We start from the raw sequence: 17,457 nt of genomic DNA, 5'->3' as shown, positions 1-17,457 counted from the left end.
AATAGGAGGGATTTTTAATATCATTAATTTCTGGATAAAATTACTATGATAGCCAAACTTCATTAGTTGATACTCATTATCCTGTTTATTAAATATTTGGAAACTCAGATTTTATTTGTCCTTCAGTCTCCTTTCTAAAATTTTAAAGTGTTTTTCTTTACTGCTGTTTACTACTTCATTTAACTTTGAATTGCTAAAACCTTCTCAAAAGAGTATTTTAGGGGTACTGTTTGTGTTTAATTTAGAAAATTATGTGCTCTAAACTTTCGATTGTTAAATATATTTCTGGTGTAGGCAGAAGTACTGGCTACCATTTACCTAAATAAGTTGTCCTGCTAATTATCTGCTAATGGCCTGTCAAGTGACCTTAAGATTTAAATACCCTTATTTAAAAAGGTTTTGGGGGCATTTGTGGGGATGAGCACTGGGTGTTATATGGAAACCAACTTGACAATAAACTATTTGTAAAAAAAAATAATAAAAATAAAAAGGTTTTGTTTTCTAAAGTTTACTTTGGTCTCAGAAACCATTTATTTCCTCCTTTAATTAATTAATTTATTTATTATTATTTATTTTTTTACAAATCATTTATTGTCAAGTTGATTCAGAAACCATTTTTTAATTAAGCAGTTATATTGCTTATACAACTAATGCAATTTATTGTAATTAAATATTGATGATTATATTGATGAATTATTTTTTTACCATAGCACCTTTTAAGTTTGCAAATACAGCTCTTTTACTATTAGATCCAAATGCTTCTGTATCCATTTCACAAAGCCTTATCACATATTCCAAGAATACATTTTTGGTACTCCATCACTCTTTTCCCTTCCAAAGGCAAGAAAATCAGATCAGTTATAGCAACACAGAAATCATAAAATAAAAGCCAAGCAAAGTGATGCTTTTCAGTACCATGATGACCAAATAGTTTCAAGTTACTCTCATGAAATTTTAACGTTTGGGTAATCTCCCATAGTTCTTAGATAATAATAACACCCTTTTACCTCCCAGCACACTCCCTATCTCTTTGATATTACTAAAGGGGCGTGGAATATACAACTGGTCAACATCAAGGCAAATTTGCTAACTACCCCTATACCCATAGACACTAATGGTTCCTGTAGAGTACCGGTGCCCTGGACTTTAAGGATTCATGTGTAATCAATGTGAAAGTCACAGCAGAGCATATACATTATAAGCTGTCAAATTAATTAGTAGTTCTTTGGCTGCTTAACTGAACTGATTAAAGTCAAACCTGCATATGTATGTTTGAATAACAATCCACATCAATTAATTTTTCTTTTTCAGATTTACTGATTCACCCCAACTGTCTTGAAAATAAAACACACACACATACACACACACACTTTGTATTTACTTATTTATTTACTGCCATAGAGAACAGATGCAGGCATGGACACCTGGGTGGCTCAGTCGGTTCAGTGTCTGAATCTTGATTTAGGTTCAGGTTTCTGGGATCAAGCCCTGAATTGGACTTTGTGCTGACAGCATGGAGTCTGATTNCCCCCCCCCCAATAAATAAAGAAACCTTAAAAATTAAAAAAAAACAGATGTAGGCAGTAATTAAGCAATCCTCATTTTTGGAGGGAAAAGATTGTTCACACTGTGAGTGGTGAATCAACTCTATCAAGTGTAGATAACATTTTTACTATATAACTTGTTATTTACAGCCCCAAACCTCTTCACGTAAATACTCTGAAGTTGCAGCTTCAAACCCCAGATTCTTTGATATGTGCAGCCCTAATTACCATCATTCTGGTCTATCTTCTTTCCTACCCAGTGTTGTCCTGCAATATTTCTGATGGATAATCCTCTCGTTTCTATTTAAAAATATCTGCTGATGAAGAGCTCATTGTCTCACCCGGTAGCCCACTCTGCTTCAAATGGCTATGATAGTTAGAAAGTGATTCCTTGGGGCACCTGGGTGGCTCAGTCAGTTAAGCCTCCGACTTCGGCTCAGGTCATGATTTCATGGTTCGTTGGGTTCGAGCCCCGCGTAGGGCTCTGTGCTGACAGCCAGCTCAGAGCCTGGAGCCTGCTTCAGATTCTGTGTCTCCCTCTCTCTCTGACCCTCCCCTGCTCACGCTGTCCCTCTCTCTCTCTCTCAGAAATAAATAAAACATTTAAAAAATTTTAAAAAGTGATTCCTTTGATTTGGTTTGAATCTGGCTCCCTGTGCTTTCCACTTGCTGATTTTAGTTTGGCTTACAGGATCTATGTAGAAACATCTACCCCATCTTCATGATGGCCTGTTCAGTGTTTGAAGTAAACTATCATTCTTGCCTTTCTCCAAAAGCTAATTATCTCTGATTTCCCTTGGAATGCCCATTAAAGCACAGAGTTCTCTTTGCCTACCTCTGGAGACTTTTATTCATTAGGTCTACAATGGGACCCAGGAATTTTGTCTGTTTTATAGTACAAGCTGTGTAGTTTTATCACCTGTTTTCTGTATATAGAATTTGGGGGTCCAACAGCTTTTCTATCTCTTTAAATACAAGCTGGCAGAGTTCCCACTGGCATAAAATTCTCAGGAACTTTATAGGTGTCCTATGTATGTTACAGGGAACTCACCTCAGAAGAAAAGAGGCTTATCCACAGATTTTCCTTAAATAATCCCATTTCTATTTGTGATATATGAGGGAATTTATGAGTCACATACTTAATCTCTTCAAAGAGCCATTGTATGACTGAATACTCTGATGTTTTGAAATCTTTCTGAACTATTAGCAAAAGGTTGACCAGCCATATTCTTGGCTTTCCGGGCAGTAAATCTCTCCGTGTTTGTACCTGTCAGAAACTGGATGAGCCAAGAATTTCCCAATCATCAAGTCCTGGTTCCTTTTTGTTTAAGAATTCTTTTTTCAATTTATTTTTCTACTTAAATTTTACTGTAGGCAGCAGAAAGAAGCCAGGACACATCTTCAGCACTTTGCTTGGAAATCCCCTCAGCTATGTCCAATTAAATTGTATCCAAGCTATGCTTTCTACATAACTTCAGGACCCAATCCTGCTAAGCTTTCTGCCACTACATAACAAGGATCTCCCTTCCTCAAGTTTCCAATAACACACTCCTCACTTCCTTTAAGTCCTCATTAGCAGAGTTGTTAACAACCATCCTTCTACTAATTCTCTAAGACAGGATAGGCTTTTTCCATCATGCTCCTCAAAATTCTTCCAGTTTCTGCCCACTGCCCAATTCTAACACCGTTACCACATTTTTTTGAGTTTTTGTGATAGCACCCTGTTTTTAGTTACTAAAATCTTTTGGAGTTCCACTAGAGAAGCAGAACCAGTGGGAGATACATAGTAAGATATTTATTGCAGGGCATATGTGGTTTAGGCACTAGCTAGGCAGGCCCAACATCCATAAAGCAGACTGTCAGGAGAGGCAAGCTGGGCTGGTCATGGGCTGAGGCTCTGTCCACCGGTAAGTATCTTCTTTAGGGAAGTCTTAGCTCTGCTTTTACAGCTTTTCAATGGACTGAACCAGGCCCTCCCTGCTTACTTAGGATAATCTCTCTTGTTTAATGTCAACCAATTATGGACTTTAATCACATCTACAAAATATCTTCAGAGCAACACTTAGATTAGTATTTGATTGTATAACTGGAGACTGTAGCTGAGTCAAGTTAACATCAAAAAGACTATCACAGGGGAGCCTGGGTGGCTCAGTTGGTTAAGCATCTGACTTGGGCTCAGGTCATGAAATCATGGGTCTGCGAGTTCCAGCCCTGCATCTGGCTCTGTGCTAACAGCTCAGAGCCTAGATCCTGCTTCAGATTCTGTGTCCCCATCTCAATCTCTCTCTCTCTGTCTCTCTCAGCCCCTCCCCTGCTTGTCCTCTGTTTCTCTCTCTCTTAAAAAAAATTTTTTTTAATTAAAAAAAAAGACCATCACAGTATCGTATATTATACTTCTTTCACTTACCACAACTGCCTCCTCACACACACAACCTAGTAATTTTCATTTGGATGTTCAGACTTTAAAGGGATTTCTTCTCAGAGATATCTTAAGAATCAAGATAAAATATTTCTATCTTATTGGCTTGTGGTACACAATAGTTCTTCAATTAGTAGTGACAACTCTATGAGCTGCAAATTATTTCTCCATGAGGACTTGAAAGTTTGATGTACATGAGATATAAATTTCTTTTTGTTGGAAACAGCATTGGTGGTGTTTAAATAGTCTATTGCCTTGCTGGGGACCAGCACCTGGTCACCTGGGAGCTTATTAGACATGCAGACTCCAGGGCCCCACCCCAGCACTACTGAATCAGAATTTGTGTTTTAAATAACCTCATTTGATTAAGGTGTACATTAAAGTTTGAGAAGCACTGGTCTGCTAAAATTGCCTAGTTTCTTAACTGTTACCCTTGACTCTTCATTTGTCTTTTTCTGTCACACTTCACATAACCGAGGATGGGCTTTCCTTCCTACAAATTTGAAAATAATTCTGGAGTTTAAAAGTTTTCAACATTTCATCATGTGTAGAGGTTAAAGTCCAAATGACCTTCAAAATCCACATGGCCTTCAAAGTTCTTCCTAATAGACTCTGTCTACTAGGTATACTTTTTTAAACATACCCAGGGCCACACTCCTGAGTGTGATTGTAGTACCTTATGATGTGTAAGGTACTATGCCTTTTCTCCTCTGTGCCTCTCTTTCCATTCTATATTCCCCTGCATGGAGTGCCCTACACCAACCTGGTTGAACTATGGGAATCCTTCCTTGACTCCTTGAGAGTATAAAGGACCCATGCTGTTTATCTTGGTAATTGTACCTGATACATAATAGATACTGATTATTAATTAAAAGAAAAACAAATGCTCAGAGTATAACTACCCAAAATAGTTTCTAGGGATGCTGTGAAAGATAAAGGTGGTTAATAATAAATAAACGTAATAGAGTGCTAGGTAACAAGTCCTATTATAAAGGCATAGTTATTATCTCATTGCATTTCATTACATTTCAGAGGGGTAATTATGATAACTCCATTTTACAAAAAGGAAACTGAGACAGAAAGAGGGTAGAGAACTTATTCAAATACTCATTATTAACGTGCACGAAAAACAAAACCAACTCAGGCAATCAGATTCCAGAATCCATATGCTTGCTCTATGGTCTTGGATGCCAAGACAAAAATATTGTTCACAGTCTTTTATAAATATAAATGTTAAATATTTGTGTTGTAATTAGACATATAATCAATAGTGATAATTATCATTTCATTTTTAAAAACTTTATAGAAAACATTCAGCATACTGTAGAAAGGGTGAAGTGCTGTCTTAACTAAAACTGCATTCGGTTAATAGCAAACCTTTTTGAATGTCTGTTGTATTGGGTATCTACGCTTTTTTGTTGACTTCCTCTTCAGTAAGGGCACCCTAGTTTTATTTTGGGATACAACTTTTCCCCACTTTAAGTTATTTGGTTAGGATGAGATCAACTCTCCTCCCAATCCCTGTTTTCCAGGAATGCACAGGTGACTCATGCCTATATGGCCATCATATTCCAGCTTATTAGCCACTGTGACTGGTGCATGGATGGGCCTGTGACCCAAGAAAGCATGAGAATGAGAATAAATTTGGTACTTATTAATATACTGGTTGATTGTCTAAAATCATAAGAGGAAAAAAGTGAGGGGGGAAGTCGGAGAGGGAAGAGGTGAACCAGGAGAGAGTGGAGTCACTGAAATCATTGCAAGAGTTTCAAGAAGTGATGCATCAGTATTATGCAATTACTAGTTGAATAATGTTTATGTTTTTGAAACTATCAACCAAATACTTGGACAAAATATTTTATCCATTTTAAGTAACTATTACTTCAGTCATGATTGACTGTTCCCAGCAGGATCTGTTTCTGTGTAAATAGGCATATTATTGATTAAAAAAAGAAGAAGATAGATAACTCATTATTTTCTTTTTCAAATCAAAGTGTTTCCTTTAAGGACTTTTCCTTCACTCAAGAAAATGCAGAATGAGTCAGGGTGTTAATCCGTTTTGCTCTGGTAAATCCTATCTTCTTATTATAGAGATGTTTTTCAGTGTGGTAATAATTGCCTAACGGATTGGTAGTGATTTATTTATACCCATCTACTCATTCAACAGCTCTTTATCAGGCTTCAGATATGCAGCAGGCTTTGCGCCAGAGGGAATGAGATTCAAAGTTGTGCCCTAACCTAGAATATAAGCTCCATAGGAGCCCCTGACGCAGAGCCTGGGGCCTAGAAGACATTCAGTATTGGATCACATTATCAGAAATCCATACCTATGGATGTAGGGGGTATTTCTGTATTAACTTAACAATGGTAGCTGCTGAGAAGCCACGCTTGGCCTTTAAGTATCACCTGTGACTCAAACATGAATTTTGGGCTTAGGCCTCTGTACTTCTTTTCCTGATGATAGTTATTCCACATAATGCCCAGGTTTGATACTTATTTTTAATAGCTTGCAATGAAATGATAAATTATACTTAGTATCAATATGATTTTGTATAATGGTGTTGAAATGACACCTTGATACCACAGCAGACAATGAATTTAGTCCCTCTTAGTTGACTAGCTTTAGTGCATTGAATGGTGGCTCCCCCATCCCCCACCCAAAAGTATGTCCACATTCTAAATCCCAGAGCCTGTGAATGTGACTTCATTTAGAAAAAAGGGTCTTTGCAGTTGTAATTAAATAAGGATACCGAGCTGAGATCATCCTGGATTATGTGAATGGTCCCAAAATCTGATGACAAGTGTCCTTGTAGGAGACAGAGGAGAAGAAGACATGGAGAAGGCCATACGAAGATGGAGGCAGAGATTGGAGTGATGCAGCCATAAGCCAATGAATTCCTGAAGCCACCAGAAGCTGGACCAGGCAAGGGTGAGTTCCCTCCTAGAGCTTTGGGAAGGAGTGCAGACCTGATGACACCTGGTTTTGGACTTCTGGCCTTCACAGCAGCGAGAGAATAAATTTCTTTTGTTTTAAGCATTAAGTCTGGTCATTCGTTAAGGCAGTCCTAGGAGACTAATATGCTAGTTCATAGGGATGATCTAATTAAGGATTCTGTTGTCTTGTTTCATTTTACAATAATTTGGGGAAGTCAGTATTTCTACTCCAATTATCGTCTCTAACTAATGGAAACATTTGTTTCTTTTTTGTGGTTTGATAAAACCCAAAGGTTAGTGCTTCTAATCACAGTGCCCCAGAAAGTCCATTCAGGGCACAAATAGGAAATTTCTTTTCTTTAAAAAAATTGTTTTCGTGTTTTTTTTTTAATGTTTTATTTATTTCTGAGACAGAGAGACAGCGTGAACAGGGGAGGGTCAGAGAGAGAGGGAGACACAGAATCCGAAACAGGCTCTAGGCTCTGAGCTGGCTGTCAGCACAGAGCCCGATGCGGGGCTCAAACCCATGAACCGTGAGATCAAGACCTGAGCCGAAGTCGGACGCTTAACTGACTGAGCCACCCAGGCACCCCTTCGTGTTAATTTTTTTAGAGAGAGAGAGCACAAGCAGGGAAGGGACAGAGACAGACAGATAGACAGAGAATCTGAAGCAGCCTCCAGTCGCTGAGCTGTCAGTACAGAGCTCCAACTCATCAACTGTGAGATCATGACCTGAGCCAAAGTCAGACATTCAGCTGACTGAGCCATCTAGGTGCCCCACAAATAGGAAATTTCTGAATGAAATGGCTTTAACAAGTGGTCTGGAGATCTAAATGCTCTTCATAAAAGTGCCACTAGTTCTGAGAGGATATTCCCAAGGGTCAAGTTTTATTCAACAAAGCTCACAAGTTGACAAAGTGGCTGGGCTAGGGAGCTTCTGGCCCTGCCATCTCTGGGCTACTTTCTTTCTCTCTGTGCCTCTGATGCATCTTCCTATAAGGGTATTGGGCAAGTTCATCTCTAGAGACCTTTGAAACTTAACCATCCACCCAATCTAGAGTATGTCCTCTTCTCTTTATTCTTTCTTTCTCTTCCATTGGGTTCCTTCATACCACCCCTCATAACTGGTAATTTTATGAACACTTGCTAGTCTGTCATTAGTCCAAGTTCAAAGAACATAATAACTGTACATAGGTTGTCTGACTCATAGTAGGTCTTTAATAAAAGTGTGTTAATAAACAGATAGAGAGTGAACATTTTGAGTGGAGAGTAAGAAAATGTCTTTTCCTTAGGGGCTGGATTCTGTTCAAGGATGGATTTTGTTTGCTTGGTTTTTCTGCTTGCTACATCAAACGCCATTAAATTTCAGGACTGAAAGAGAAGTAAAGTGGTTATTTAGTCCGGCCCCGCACAGATGCATAAGTGCCCTCTTCAGCCTTCCTGACAGGAATGACCAACATGCTTGGCGGGAACATCCTTGGTGACCTGGTGACAGGAAACTCACTACCTCACTACCCCTGGTCTTGGCAAATTTGCTTTCCTCTCCCACTCCCCCCAGTTACTGCCATCTTTGCTGTAGCATTTGCGCCCCTGATGCGGCAGAGGCCCGGAAGTCTGGGGGTGGGAGGACCCCCGCTGGAAGCCCCGTGCCTAGCCTGGAGGCTGAGAGCCCCCCGCTGGGGTGGGCGCGCGGCCGCTGACTGCAGGGTGAGGCAGCGGCGCCGCCTCGCTGAGGGGATCGCCTCGCCTCTCCGCCTCAGGCCCTCGGGCAGGGGGTCCTCCTTCGCACGCTCTCCGCTTCTCCNGCACGTGGGTGGGCACCTGCCAGGCGCCACCGAAGGGCTGCGCCACCCCGCCAACTTCTTTTCCAGGTCTCCTTCCTACTTTGGAAACTGAACGGACTGCGACGTGAAACCAGTAAGCCCCGGGGCTCCGGGAAGGATTTGCGGGTTTGGCCGACCGGAGAACAAACTTGTGCCGCACGGGCGGTTTACATGCCAGCCTCTCTCTTCCGCCTTCTCCCGCTCTCCCCCGGCAGATGTAAGAAACCAAAACAAAGTAACAAACCCAATCCCAACCAAAGCGCTTATTTAACGGGATTAGTAGAGGTGAGGAAAATAGACCTGAGGAATCATCGGAAACCCCAGGTATGGTGAGGCTGTCTGAGAAACTGGTTGTTGCTGGGGCTGTTTCTAGAACTTGTGTTTGCAAACAGGCGAGCCGGCGCTGTGAAGCCTGAGACTTCCTTCTGCTGAGGGGCTGCCTGGAATGTCCTCTGTGAACACGTATTTCCGTAAGTATTAAGCTCTATTGAAACAAATACTCTTTCAGAGTCAGAGTATCTGGGTTTTGACGTGATTTGCCATTTATTATCAGTGACAGCTGTGGTTAGCTTCACCTCTCTGGGCCTCATTTTCCTCACCTGTCAAATTAGAGTGCTGAATTCACATTCTGTGGGACTTTTAATAATATTTCAGACATCTCCCTGCTTAAAAATGTATAATTCTGTGACTCTTTAAGATGTTACAAACATTGCTAAATTCATAATTTCGTGAGATTTAAAAAAAATCTTTTTTGATCTTGGCATTTTGTTTGTATGCATTTATGACTTGTGCTTTTACAGTTTTCCAACCCAAAATCAAGAGAAAAATGCTTGGGGTGCCTGGGTGGCTCAATTTCGGGTCAGGTCATGATCCCACAGTTTCATGAGTTCAAGCCCCACCTCAGGCTCTGCCCGTTGATCGCCTGCAAACCTGCGTGGGGTTCTCCTTCTCTCTGTGCTCCTCCCCTGCTTGAGCTCTCTCTGTCTCTCTCAAAATAAATAAACTTAAAAAAAAAGATGCTTATAAGAGAGTTCAGAAATGTATAGTTTATATGTAAATATTTAGATCTCACTCTAAGGAATTATGTTCAGCTTGCAGGCAGTACTTACAACACGGCAACAAAAACATATGGCCTTAGCACAGCACTTACTCTCTTTTCAGTATTGTATATTTGGAGGAAGTAAAAGTTGTTTTGGAGGAAACAAAAACTGTACCTTTCCTATCAATTACTCGTCTTGACCAACATTTGTTACTTTTTAGCATAAAGTTGTGTGCAGAATATTAAAAAAATGGTTTCAGACCATTTCAGAGCCCCTCTGAAATTAAGCTCAATAGCAGAGATGCCAATTTTAGTAATGCATTTTAGTTGTCTTGGAATGAAGCCCAGAAAATAGCAGAGGTTAACTAAATAGATAAACCAGAAATTAGGAATTGATACACATGCCCACGCGCGCCTGCGCGCACACGCACTGACACACAGTTGTCAGAGAAGTGTGTGCTACAAAGTGTCAGTGAGCCTTTTATTTTTGATTAAAAAAACAAACAACAGACAGCCGTTGGCCTGTTTAAGCACAGAGAGGGTGTGAGAAGAGGAGCTTTTGTTGTTACTAGTAATGTAAAATTATTGGAGATGCAGTCATCAGTAGTTAGGATGGATTCAAAAGTGTTTCTGGCTCTTTTTGGTGGCTTTGATGTAAAGTAAAATAATGTGTTCCCACCCAGACCGTGCTGTGTATGTGGTTTGGGATAGTGGAATGGAGTTGAAGTACAGTGTTCTTCTACGAACACATCCACTTTCATTGCTTTTTCACGTGTGGGCTGGAAGTGTCATCAGTAATCTGGCATTTGTCTTCCCTCATATTCTCTCTGGTGAAGTAGATGACCATCTCCTTTGAGAGAGATGCTCAAAGAGGTAAGTAAATTGGTTGTTGAATGAACGGAGCTTTGTGGAACTCACACACTCTGCCTTCTAGGCTCTTATTGGAAAACAGGAGACGGATCTGACTGCTCATGGTGTACAGCTAATTCATTCATGGCTTAGGAGCGTCCCCACGGTTGGCAGAAGCTCTGTCATCTTTTGGGATGAATTTAACAAGAAAAAAAAAAAAACCCAGTCATGTCTTCATATTTAGATCACTATTATATAATCAAATGGTTTTTGTTTGTGAAGAGCAATCTCTCTGGGGGCCTTGGAAATAAAACTTAAAAATATCCAGGAAAAAAAAAAGAATNACCCAAAACCAAACACACATACAAAAAAAAAAAATCCTGTGGAGTTAAAAATGAAGAAAAGGGCTTACAGTCTCCTCTAATTCTTAAGATTTTATGTGGTTTACAAATTCCGCTTTTAATTAAAGCAGAAAGCACAAATGTTCCCCTGTTGGACAGACCTAGTACATGTAACCTTTTGGAGGTTCAAATCAAATTTGGTCTGCTTATAATTTGGAATATTCCTTCTCACATACTTCTCATTAAACCTTTTATGATGCAATGGTGATATTATGTGTTGTCTTTTCATACACGATCTTATTCATCTTTAAATTTCTTAACACTTGAGCATATGTGTGTATATGTGTATATGACGTACATAGAAGAGATACTTAAAAATGTGCTGGTTGACAAATAATATAGCACATCATTCCAACAGGCAGTGATAAGGCAAATACCCTATTATTCGCCACACAAGTGAGAGGACATGCCAATATCTAGAAACTTCTTGTTTATTCCTTCCTGATCACAAGTTTAGTTTTACCTTTAAAAAATGTTGTATTAAGAGGCATTTTTTCATGGATTCTCTTGCATTATGCCTTTGTGAGATTAAGCCATTTCTTCACTCCCCTTTAAAGCAAAAACTGTTTTTTTTAAGTGTATTTATTTATTTTGAGAGAGAAAAAGAGAGTATGAGTGGGGAAGGAGCAGAGAGAGAGGGAGAGAGAGAATCCCAAGCAGGCTCCCTGCTGACAGAGTGGAGCCCAACCCAGGCTCAATCTAATGAACCATGAGATCATGGCCTGAGCCAAAATCAAGAGTTGGATGACTTAACCAACTGAACCACCCACGTGCTCCAAAATTGATATCTCTTAAATGTTTGGTCCTAGAAAAATGACTACCTCCCAGTATATTAGGTCTTCTCTGATATAAAAAATGTGAATGTTGTCTGATGTTTTCCTTAAGAGTCCTTGAACGTCATCTTGTTAGATTTATAACAGGAACCACATATTTTAAAAATTACTTTAAATCATGTCTTTGAAAAATTCATTGTTTATTAATTCCATATAGACATAAACTTTACCTTTAAACAGATTTTCAAAATAATAGTTCCATTGGACTGTAATTCACATATCATAATATTCATCTTTTTATGGTATACAATTTGCTGGTGTTTAGTACATTAACAGATTTATGCAACCATCATCACTATCTAATTTCAGAACATTTTTATCCCTCCCCAGAGAAACTCTGTACCCATTAGCACTCACTCTCCATGGCCCCTCATCCCCTCCCTCAAAATCACTGATTTACTTTCCATGTTTACAGATCTGTCTATTCTGGATATTTCATATAAATAAAATCATGAGGCTTTTAGTGACCAAATTCTTTTCACTGAGCGTGTTTCCAATGTCCATCTGTGCTAGAGCATGGGTCAGTATTTTATTCCTTTTTCTGGCCAAATAATATTTCGTTATATGGGTATACTGCTTTTTGTTTATTCATCAGCTGGTGGACATTTGGGCAGTTTCCACTTTTTGTCTATTATGAGTAATGCTACTAAAATATGTGTGCACATTGTTATGTGAATGTATGGTTTTATCTCTTTTGGGTATATATCTATGAGTGGAACTGCTGAGTCATGTGGCAACACTCTGTTTAACATTTAAAGTTTGCCAAACTGTATGCCAAAGCAGCTTTCATCCTTTTATATTCTCACCAGCAGTGTGACCCTTGAATCTACATTGCCAACATGCCAAGCGTATTAGACACAGCAATGCTGGATATGTAGTGAAAATTACTGTCAAATTTAAGTGTCACATGCTTGGAAGTTTAAAATCTTTTTCAGGGGCGCCTGGGTGGCTTAGTCGGTTAAGCGTCCGACTTTCGCTTAGGTCATGATCTCGCGGTTCGTGGGTTCGAGCCCCGCATCGGGCTCTGTGCTGACTGCCAGCTCAGAGCCTGGAGCCTGTTTCAGTCTGTGACTCCCTCTCTCTGACCCTCCCCTGTTCACGCTGTCTCTCTCTCTCTCTCCTAGAAATAAATAAAACATAAAAATAAAATAAAATAAAATAAAATCTTTTTCAGAACTGTGAACACTTATTATGTGCAAAGTAGACTATGAAGAATTTTTGTGGATATTGATTCTCACTGAATGAAAGTGAGCAAGTCAGATATTCTTCTATAACATTAGTAGGCTTATGGGCACCAAGTCAAGTCTTCCCCAAGGTGAACATAGTCTCCTTGCAGTTGATGCAGTCTTTCAGTGATCTGCTCCACTGGGTGAGAGCTGTGGCCCTGCCTAGCACAGTATGGAAACTCACCCAGGAGAGCACAGAGCTTGGGGAGACACTGCCTGCTGGACGAGTGGGTGATACTGAAGATGAGAGTCATGTATTTGACTCACACTAGAGTACTATGGACTAGCAAAAGAAGATGACCTAGAGACTCTCTCTCTGTCTTTTTTAATGTTTTATTTTTGAGAGAGATTGAGAGACAGAGCATGAGAGGGAGAGAGGCAGAGAGGGAGGGAGACACAGAATCTGAAATAGGTTCCAGGTTCTGAGCCATCAACAGAGAGCCTGAGGTGGAGCTTGAACTCATGTACTGCAAGATCATGACCTGAGCTGAAGTCAGATGCTTAACCCACTGAGCCACTCAGGCGCCCCTGGAGACTCTCTTAAGGGCCATTGTGATATTCATCTTAAAGTCTTTGCCAATTAGTGGGGGAAATTCCAGAAACAATATAGACTTACAAATGTGTATTCATATGAGTATAATAGTAAATGAGGAAGAGAAGGAGTAGAGGGTAGAGAGAGAAAGAGAGAGAGAGGCTTTTTTCTTAGGCCAATAATTTATTTAAGGTTTATGGGAACATACACATGTTTTATCTGTTTGTACTAGATAGTAGCTAAAGACCTGAGACAAATAGAGATTCTCAGGAGCTTCTATATTGGTATTATAATAGGCTTTGAAAATGTGAATACATGTTGAAGAACAGCTGCTACCAAATATTTGTTTTGTGAAGGCATAGGACAACTTAGTTTTTCTCAGAATTATATTTTCTCATTTTGCTTTAACTAGTAGCTGTTCTTTGGGTGTCTAAACCTATGAAAATTGAGAAAGTATGAACATAAAAGCATTGAACAATTAGATTTTTGTATGCACCAACAAACTTTCTGAACCAGTCTGGTCAGTGGTCAGGAGATGAGAGGGACAATAAATTATAAGCACACATAGACACGGACACACTGTATAAGCAGAGAGAGAGAAAGCATACTGAAATATACATAACAAACACCCAGTAATTATAGTTGTTGTTATATTATTAAGATGCTCTCTTTTAGAATTATGACATACCTATCATGTTAGACCTACCCAGGAGGCAGCTGGCTATAGCTCTAGTGACCTGAGTGTCTTGCAGTAACACTGATAGTCACAGGTTTGATTTGGGGGAGGGAAGGTTTTTGCATAGAACAAGCATGATGTAAAAAAATGTTCTTTCTGTCCTCAGCAGTCATCTGGGCGAGAGGCTTCTTGGCCTTTTGATTGTAAATTTGCAAATCAGTTGTCACCTAGGAGTTCCTATTGTGTTTGATTGATGTTCTTTGGCTTATTTGTTTTTACAGACCATTGGTCCTGTTGGTATCTTTTTCTTTCTTTTTTTTTTAATAATACTTAAAATGTGTTTCATATGCCTTACTGTTCTTTAAGGGGGCAGTCAACTTGTCCCTTCTCTAAGGCATCAGTTATGATTTCCCCACACTAGACATAATCTCACTGATCTCTCCTAATTACCACTCTTTCTAGATAGTTGTAGTTCTGTAAATCTAGACCTCATGTTTTTAAGATATACTACCATTTTTGTACTTCCAAGAAAGAAGAGACTCTGCCTATTTGACAATGCTTTCTTATCTTTTAGAATTTTTGTCTTTTATCTACTAGAAGAGCTCTTTTAGAATTATTTAAATAAAGATTTTTGTTTAAATCATATCACTCTTATAAGAAAAGTATCGATCAAAGGAATTGGTTAAGGAATTCTTTTTCATATTCAGAAATGAATATGAAATAAATAAAAAAGTGGCATTTTTTTATTACTTTCCAACTCAGTGCTGTTGATGTCAATATTTTTCTAAACACTAGCATATTCTGGGTTATCAAGAATATTTGTGATATAGCACTTTATAAAAGAGTGCTTCACTGTTGTTTCTTAGATTTTCTACCAGTGTGGTCCATTTTGCAAACCTTATGCTGGCTCTTTATAGGATCTTCCCATAAGATGTCAACATAAGGTTTTCAGACAATGCTCAGGGCTCCTATTCCTTCCTCCAGTGGTCTTTAAATAGTTTGTTAATCGAAATATTGATGGGTTAAAATTGTCCAGTCTGTCATGAGGAAAGCGCCCCAGTTTGTCTGTCGGCAATCAATGACAACTAGATCACAGCTGCTACTAGGCTATTGGTAGTTGTGAGATGACATTGATTTTAACAAAGATCTTGATGTCAGAGGTGTTAAAATATTGTGAACCTTAAAATAAGAAGAAATACAACACTACTCTCTTCTTTTGTATTTCTTGGAGTTCAACTAAAATTTCACTTCTGTGAACCTTTTGTTGGCCCCTAGGGCTTTGTTAGTAGCTATTTTCTCGGGAATCTCATAGCCCTCTATTTATTTAAAAGGACTAAATAACAATTCTACATGAAAATAGTCCATGCTCATGGTGACAAAAAAATACTGCAATAAAAAAAAAAAACCACCTCTAGCCCCCCTACCCAACTGCCCTCACTGTGCTGGTGCTGACCTTGGGAACCACAACTTGTTTATCCATTTCTAGTTTTGGTTCTCAGACCTCTGACTACCTCTGTGAGGCTAAATAATACGCTTTTAGGGACTTCTTTTCTTTTCATTTATCAACTTTAAACAGACACCATTTCAGAAAAGTATTTAGCTTACTAATTTTGCCTTCTTTCTTCATTCCTACATATAATTATATTAATGTTCTGAGTGTTTTAATTGGTTACATTTGTAATTCCCTCCACTATTTCTGTTCTATTCAGTATAGTTTGTATTGGCTTCCTACAGCATGAGGTTGGGATATTTCATACTTTGCCTTCCCACTCTCTCTCCTTACACAATTATACCACCCAAGTTTTGAGAACAGTATAGTGAGGATATTGTTGAGAGAGAGAGAGGGCATGCATGTGCATGCTGGGGGTAGAGGGGCACAAGAGGTGAGAGAGAGAAACCTGAGTAGGCTCCACACTCAGCACGTAGCCTGACATGGGGCTGGATCCCACAGTCCTGGGATCATGATCTGAACCAAAATCAAGAGTGGGACGCTTACCCTTACCCAATTGAGACACCCAGGCACTCCTATATTATGTTTGGATATTCTCAGCTCAATTTTAAAAGTTGAGCAGGGCCACCCAAGTGGCTCAGTTGGTTCAGTGACCCACTCTTGATTTTGGCTCAGGTCATGATCCAGGCTTGTGGGATCAAGCTCTGCATCCGGCTCCACGCTGAGTGTGGAGTCTACTTGGGATTCTCTCTGTCTTTCCCCCCTCTGCCCCCTCAACCCAGCATGCACACACCCTCTTTTTCCCTCTAAAATAAAATAAATAACATAAAAATTTAAAAACATTAAGTGTTTAGCAGCTACTTGCTGAGGAGGAATAATGTGACCAATTTCTGTCCTAAGTTCTTAAAGAAATAAAAGTAAACATATTTAAAATAACAAGGTTAGTAGAGCTGTGCCAATCTATATTTATTTTGACACTTGTTTTTCATTTATATTTAAAAAAATGTTGCTGTTTAAGTGAAATATGGGTGTCTCTCTAGCAGAAAGTAAAAGCAAGAATTAGTGACAGATTGAACTCATTGAGTTTACTCATCAAGGCAACAGACTTGTCAGAATTGTTTTTCATACTCATAAACTTTTCTAGAAACTAGAGACTTTGTGAGATCATTGGAATAAGTTGTAAATAATTTCTTTTTTTCCCTGCTCATTCAAACACTAATTGAGACTATTCTGCTTTATATTTAAGGAGAATTTTATACATAAAAATACACAAAGAATTTTCTGTGATAGAATTTAGTCTGATTTTCTGAAAACCCATAATATGATGATTCAATAAACTGTAGATTTTGATTTTTCCTTTTGTTTGAAGTTATAGTAATAGCTGAAGAGTTAGTGATATATTTAATAAGTGTACTCTGTTTGATGTATTATGAAACTTGAGGGGCGCCTGGGTGGCTCATTCGATTAAGCATCCAACTTTGGCTCAGGTCATGATCTTGCATTTTGTGAGTTTGAGCCCCTCATCAGGCTTTTTGCTGACAGCTCGGAGCCTGGAGTCTGCTTCTGATTCTGTGTCTTCCTCTCTCTGCCTCTCCCCCGCTCACACTGTCTCATTTTCTCTCTCAAAATTAAATAAATATTAAAAAATTTTTTAGAAAGAAGTGAAATTTGAATTACTGACTGCACATCCAGGTACTATGGGTGGATCATTTAGATCACACTATGAATGAA

At 39.0% G+C, this 17,457-nt stretch overlaps 1 protein-coding gene across 2 annotated transcripts in view; it reads left to right on the top strand.

Moving 5' to 3' along the window:
- The window catches only part of LEPR (leptin receptor), a 163,810-nt gene that overhangs the window by 83,511 nt on the left and 62,842 nt on the right, over positions 1 to 17,457 (top strand). Inside the window, exons 2-4 of one of the 2 annotated variants that reach the window (XM_077776273.1) lie at positions 6,777 to 6,892; positions 8,769 to 8,814; positions 8,936 to 9,190. The gene's annotated coding sequence lies outside the window, so the exon portion shown is untranslated. Of the gene's footprint in view, positions 1 to 6,776; positions 6,893 to 8,768; positions 9,191 to 17,457 lie in introns of both variants that reach the window. The other variant, XM_077776275.1, reaches the window with a different exon arrangement.

Source organism: Crocuta crocuta, unplaced genomic scaffold, assembly GCF_008692635.1.
Source record: "Crocuta crocuta isolate KB4526 unplaced genomic scaffold, BGI_CrCroc_1.0 scaffold17, whole genome shotgun sequence".
Taxonomy (NCBI): Eukaryota; Metazoa; Chordata; class Mammalia; order Carnivora; family Hyaenidae; genus Crocuta; species Crocuta crocuta.
Note: the sequence above shows the minus strand (reverse complement) of the source record. Positions and strands in the feature narration are given on the sequence as shown.